The sequence below is a fragment of the Saccoglossus kowalevskii genome, chromosome 19 (genome assembly GCF_978046115.1).
Source record: "Saccoglossus kowalevskii chromosome 19, keSacKowa6.1, whole genome shotgun sequence".
Classification (NCBI taxonomy): domain Eukaryota; kingdom Metazoa; phylum Hemichordata; class Enteropneusta; family Harrimaniidae; genus Saccoglossus; species Saccoglossus kowalevskii.
Genome location: NC_140659.1, coordinates 12,379,774 through 12,387,188, shown reverse-complemented (window position 1 = coordinate 12,387,188; position 7,415 = coordinate 12,379,774). Strand labels below are relative to the sequence as shown.

General features: G+C 36.6%; 1 pseudogene; it reads left to right on the top strand.

Annotated features, from left to right (window-relative positions):
- Positions 1–4,720: 4,720 nt before the first annotated feature.
- LOC144346266 (uncharacterized) lies at positions 4,721–6,538 on the top strand (annotated as a pseudogene).
- The last annotated feature ends 877 nt before the right edge of the window (positions 6,539–7,415 follow it).

Below are 7,415 nucleotides of genomic sequence, written 5' to 3'. Positions count from 1 at the left end.
TCGTGATGAGTCACTGTCACGGTAAAACTCAGGCCACTCACTGGCGAGTTGTGTTATCATGTTTACCCATGGTTTTGGATAAAAAATATACATTCACCGATCACGAGTTCGTTTTGTTGGATATGTTTTTGTGGATTTATCATGTGGAATGATTCTCCTGTTTACCATACGAGAAAGTATGTCGTTCACAGACACTTCACCGTAAGTGAGACTGAGCATCACGTCAGTTACATACAAATTCGACTGAGATTATTTCAGCCAAACAGACCTATTTATGTTTTATATTATTTATATTTAAGTAAGTACATGATAGTTATTGTGGTGGTGTATTTTCATAATTTTAAACATGAATCTACAAGTATAATTTTAAATTTTATATTTCTTCGTGTTCATTGTGGCTGATTTTATAAATTTAAGTTTATAGTGTTAGTAATATGTAATTACTGGCTTACATTGCAAGGTATGCCTGGTTCTACTGCAAATGTTAGTTATGCATGGCAATTTAAAAACCTGTAGGTTTGCTATTGCTTTAAGATGTCTATATGTTTTTTATATTGGTAATATTTTTTTCTTCAATGACACTGTATTTGCTTTTTTAGATACTGCCAGTAGTGCAAGTTCTCGCAATGACGAGTCTCCAGGGTTTTCCAGCAACACCAGTGTGTTGGAATCACACCTTGTCAGCATTCCAGGTATTTATAATAAATATTTTATATTAAATTGTCTGAATGTTCTATTAAAGTGTGTCAGTTGTTATTTTATTTTTTGAAAATATGCATAAACTCGCGTTTTCCATTTATTATTACATACAAGTATTTTCATTTGCAGGTCTAGTTGACAATGAACAGCAAGCGTTCAGTCCAGTTGTTTTCAATGATGATAGCAATACAAAAACAGGTACAGCTACAACTACTTCATGTGTTCCTGGGCCTACAAAACCAGCACCAACCATCCTGACATCATTCATCAGCTAACACAGTTTTAGGTGTGATTGTGTTAATACTGGACTTCCACGTCTCTGGCTGCAATAATTTGTTATGATGCTTTCAGGTTTTAAAGAAAATATTTTTTTTTTAGATTGCCTAAATTTTCCTTATTTAATGTTCTAATTTTAGGTTGTAGGCGAAAGTGTGTCCATTTTCTCAAGAGGAAGTGTTAGATATGATAACAACACTTCAAACAAGATTCAGCAGATCCTGATCAGATACTTCTTTCTCTGTAGTAGTGGACAATGCTGCAAAATAAGTGATATGTGTACTATAAACAGATGGCACCAAAGAAATTCAATCATGATCATTTAAGTGCTGGCAATTGGTGGCTGGTAATTTTAGAAAGCTGTAAAACTAACCTTTGTGGCATGTTTTGTATACTTTGCAAAAAAACAACATGCCAAAAGTTTACAGAACAAAAGTGAGAAATTTGCTGCTGTTCCAAGTGGCAGATTCAAGATTGATGCTATCAAGACACATGCCAGTTCAGAAGTTCATGTTGGTTCTTTAAATAAGGAATTTTTGCAAAATGTTTCCCCTTTCCATAGAGATGATATCCACAGAAAGACTGTTCGACATTCCGTTTACCAGAAAGCATTTGTCACTGCATACTTTGCCATAAGTTTGGACATTATAAACAGATTATTTACCGCACTGTTGTTTTTTGCTAAGAAGGTTTTAGGTGTTGACTATAGGTTAGCATCAGCCACTCATGAGATTTTCCTTTTGTTGGTGAAACAATGAAGGATCATGTGTAAACATTGCCCGAGCTGCCAATAACTATGGTTTAATGACTGATGAAGTGACTGGCATTGCTGTTTGTCATCAGTTAGTAACATTTATCCAGTATTTTAATCATACAACAGAAACTTTCTCTCTACTCAAAATATCTTATCAGAGCATGAATCAGCTAATGCACATGCTATCTTCATCCTGTTAAATAATAGTTAGAATCATGCAGGTTAATGTTAGATTTCTTCACAGGTTTAGCCACAGATGGTGCTTCAGTCGTGGTAGAGAAAACCAGTGGTGTAGAAACTAGATTCAAAGCTGTAAATAATTTATTGATTAATGTACATTGTGTATGCCATAGGTTGACCCTGGCCTGCACAGATAGCAATGAAGAAATCAAGTATGTTAAGCAAGTTGCAGATATTCTGAGACAGCTCTGGCAGTACTTAGAGAATTCTCCCAAACGAATGGCTGTTTATTTAAAGATTCAGCAAAATAATATTAACATCAGAAATAAGTGAGAAAGTCATTGCTCATAAATTGAAAAAGGCATGCAAGACTTGCTGGCTTAGTTTTTAACACGCTGTTGCAGCTATACTACGAGATTTTGAGGTCATTTTGCAGAATCAATGCTTTAAATAGTGATGCTACTGCCATTGGTATATTGAAGAAGATGAGGTCCATGAAGTTTCTAGGGACATTGTACATCTTAGATACCATATTACCAGTACTTGGTGGTTTATCAATAATATTGCAAAGAGATAAAGTGAACTTTTTCTTGATTGGTGCAAACATTTCTGAAACAGAAATTCAGACCAATCTAGTCAGCGCGACAGGTTAAAGTGTGAGTGGAGAGGTTTTAAATAGTATTGCGTCAATCACATAAAACCATGAATGCCCTCTGAAGTGGCTCAGTGCCAAGCTACTGTGACACCAACTGAATGGTTATTGGTGAAATATAAAGTACTATCACCTCACTGTGGAGAGTTATATCGCTGAGAGCTCCATTGCAATCAACATTTCAAAATTTATTCACATGCATGGTTCAGAATTCTACTGTTTACCTATGTAGTATAACATTCTATCTTGTTTATCATTTAATGTTGCAATGTTAGGTGTTGGTCTTGCCGCCTCTTTCTATAACCTTCGACTCGTAACTAAGACGAATTACTTGTGGCTATGATAGTGGAATCTTCCACTTTGAATTGAGTCAATCACAGTATGTATTCTATTTTGAAAACATTATGCAAATACTCCAAGCTTCCAGATTTTTGGAGGGAGTAGTTCTGGTTTTGACTTCAATGTAGTCTGACGTATTGTAATAAAGTGAATCTGACGGAACTCTGACTTTGTCCCATGGAAGTCGCAATCCTATCTCGTCCACCACATAATGTTGGTGCCGAGACCAGGATCGAATGTGGATTTAATTGCGGAACTCACAACATTCTACAAGTAATTGGTAACCTCTACAAGTAACCTCATCAGCAAGGTACAACTCATCGTTTGAACTCTATTATTAATATTCTTCAATTAACATTTTTATCTCAATACTTCTCAAACTTCAATATGGCACCTAAAAATGCAGCCAAACCTAAACTTGTGGGACACATTGAAGCATGAAACAAAGCAGACTATGCCTTGAATCAATTCTAAGGCCAAACAAAAAAAAATTGTGTGGTTCCGGTAACCTGACCTACCCTAGTTTTAACCCGCCGACCCCATTATTTTGTTAACGCAAATATCAGAAATCACGCATTTCATGGGATCTTGCGAGAATTGTGACGTCGCCCAGACACATGTCGATAAAAACAAAATGGCGGCTGCAGAAGTTCATCGAGTGTACTCGGTAACATTTTGTAAATGCGATCACGTTGATGAAAAATCATTATTGACTGCAATTCATCGCAAACGAACATTTGAGCAAATCTTAGAAGATTATCACCCAGGTTATTCCGAGTGTAAAACGCATTCAGTTACTATCAAGTGTGCACGCCAACACAATGGGCCGTGGCTAACCATTGAACAATCCAATATCGAAGTTGGCGAGGTAAACGCAAATTTCGACGTGAAATACATTCGGTTCCTGTGTGAGCCAAACCAAGTTTAAAAAGAAATGGAAGCAATTGTTCAGGAAACCACGATCATTACGATAAATGCATTTGAGATTTTGATGTCCGGCGGCCGCCGATGCCCATCCAAGAAGACGTCAAGGTTTGTATTATTTACAGTTGTTTATTTATTTTAAATACTAAATTCTTAAACTGTAGCCTTCGAAATTAAATTCGACACCAGTGAAGTAATTAATGTTTTATTCTTGTCGTGCAAAATTATCAAAGCTCTTGGAAAATGTTTAAAAGAAAATGCCTCCCGTTTGTGTATGCATTTTCTGTATTTTACATGCAGTTGTTCAACACTGGTAGTTTTTGAGTTCCTCATACTTTGACAGGTGTGTGTATTTATTAAATAGTGCTGGTGTGGTGTCAGGCTCGTCAAGGAAAGATGATCTGTATAATATGCTGGTTGATGAATTTGAAAGAAAAAAATTCGATTTTCCTAAAGCAATAGTAAAGACTGATGGGCCTATGTTGTACAGCAGGTATGTATGTTTTATCTGTACATGTTAAGTACACTATATCATAAATATTTGTTACAGTATTAAATTATATAAACATGTTGGATTAAATGTTTATTAATATTTTTTCTAGGATTTGGCTCAAAATATTAGATCACATTGATTCAGGTATGATGTGGCTGTATGTAGAAATTGTAGCACATGGTATGAGGTTACATATACAAATGTGTTTGTGTGGTAAATGTTTGACTATAAACCAAATGAGATTAGATTTTTTTCAGGTTGTCTATCTGAATGCATGGATATTATTATACCTCCATGGTGGATGTACTCAATGCATCAGTAATTTTCAGCCCTTTTTTAAATTATGAGGACTCAGGCTTTAAATTTTTTGAACACTTTTTTATTTTATTTCTTTTTTAGGTCATCTGCAATGCTTTATAGTATATAACCAATGATCATCAGGTCATCAATGATGCCTCCATGAGAAAAGCAAAAGTATCTGCTATTCCTTCAGTATTTGAACAGTATCATGGCTTCAACAACCTGAAACACAAAAAGAAAAAATGTCAGCCACTATCTAGTGTTCATCTCCATAGTCACAGTCAAGCACTCTACAGCATAATGTTGAAGCCTGTTATGAGAAGTAGTCCAGCCTGAAATGTGATGCATGATGATATTCAACAATTAGCTGACTGCCTTCATAAGTACAAAGTACATTTAGATAACCAAGCTGCAATGCAAGACAAGATCAGAAACATGGATCACCCTGCGAGAACTGTAGCAGAACATAGAGCACACACAGACAACATACGCAGTCAATAACAAATATAAACTTTTAAATGACGCTGTAGTATTAGCCGATTGTTCAAATCCTGTCTTTTTTGATGAGACAAAACATCTTAATGAGCCATTTGAAAATGCAATGCAAAGGCATAGATTTGTGAAAGGTATGCAATTATCTATTCCAGTCGATATATATAGGTTTTGTCCTGGTGGATCAATAATAACAATTGTAGCGCAAGTGGCAGAAGGTCGTACTGAACTCAAGCTGCAAGGCTAATTGCAACTATCAAGCCTGAGTTGGAGGAGTATCATACAAGGTCGCAGGGGAAACTATTTCGTGACAGATTATGCAATATCACTGGTATTCTTCCTGGTGTGGCTGATCTAATATATAAAGAACTTGCAATCGATGCTACAACAGCTTCACAACAGCGACTATGTCTTATTTTCCTGGGAGAGGAAGGACTTTTATCTGATATGAGACATTTAAACACCGGTCGCCCAAGTTGTACTTTTGATACGTTTTTCAGTAAACTTGCAGAACGAGTTGAAGAAGTAACTGCAGCTGATGATGAGAGGCGCCACAATGTCATCTGTCAGAGTGGATCTCATTGCGTGACCTCATTTCACAAGCCAAGTTGAAGTGTCCAGGTGATGCACCAATCCTGTCTTCTAGTCTTGACGCGAGATTAACCATTTCAAACGTAACTTGCAGGAGCTGTTTCCAGAAATGGATTCCTCAAAACTGCAGAAAGTTCCCTGAAAGAAAGTGGCATCATACAATCAGTGAATAGAAACTCACTGTCGAGTCAGACAATACAGCTTTCAGATACGTAAATGTTCAAATACAAACTGCTGTACATCACCACACTTAAGTCAAGAAGACTTGGTCTGGCTGCCTGATCCATTGCTGGATAATACTGGTGACCATTACAAACCATACACAGAAGTTAAAGGGTTGGACACAACAGATGAAAACAGGCCATCACTGAAGCTGAAACTTTGAAAACAGAAGCCAGCTTCTGTTTGTGTTGCAGCTACTACTACAACTACAACTACCGCTGATGCCTACCAACTACCAACACAGCAAGATGTTCCTCCTGTATGTAGCTCCCAGAATACTGTGTGTAGTTCCCAGAATGTCCGTGGCAGTTTTCCATGTATAGAGTGTAGAAAACCATGTGTGGTTTATTCAAAATTTAAATTCACAGAAAGGCTTGTAATATTAGTTGGTGGAAGTGATTATACCTGTGGAGCACCATTAGCCCCAATGGGTCATCTGCTGTACAGAAAAGCTCAGTTCAGACCAAACCTGACATGTCAAATGCCAGTGGAAATACCATACTATGGAGCTGAAGTTGGTAGAAAAGATGTATGTTGTCACTGTGGTGATGGAGGAGCTGTAGTGGATGTTGAATTAAAGAAACGATACTGTACTTCCCATATGCGATACATGTAGTGCCAGTGGAAAGTTACCTGTAACCCAGCGACCATATGGAAAAAAAATGTAATGTGTTTTCTAAATTAAATTGCATTGCATTTTGAAATAGCTATTGTTGATACATTTCTCATCAGTTTTGATCCTCTCATTGCATTGTCAACTTTTGTCACCATCCACAAAATGGTTCTGTACTCCGTCATGATAAAAATTGACTTTTGCACCATGTATTTCAACATTTCATACATACATACAGTGACAGTGACACCTGGGTGATTGTGTCTTTGAAAGATAAATCAGATACAAGTATCGGATCAATTGTCACCTATAAAAGAACTTTGGCAAATAAGATGAATTAAATGAAACAAAAAAAAAAGTTCTTGTCAAAATGGTGTTGATATTGAATAAATAAAATGTATGGATTGAAGTGTACTTACCGACTCATCTTTGCTTTGTTTCCTGCCAAGAAGACTGACACTGCATAATGCCATACAAACGTGTATTCATAAATGTAAATAAACACATTTGTATGGCTTGAATGGAAATTTTAGATTGATTTATCGCTTCCTCAACTCACCCTGCAAAAAAAAAGTTTAACAAAAAACAAAAAAATCCCTACCTACCCTATTTCTGACTGGCATGTTATAGGAACCACACATTTTTTTTTTTGGCCTAACTTCCGCCGAACAAGGTGTGATTCAATACAGTACTGCATCGACAGCGAACAAGATGGCTATTCGTACTGACATTCTCACCAACAAATGGGCGATAGATAAACGATCAGAGGAATTCTTCGAAACTAAGTTATCACTGCTGAGGTCGACTCCACATACCAGGAATTTATTAACTATGACAGAGATGAGATGAAATCTATGCGCGAATCAGTCGTATCAACCAG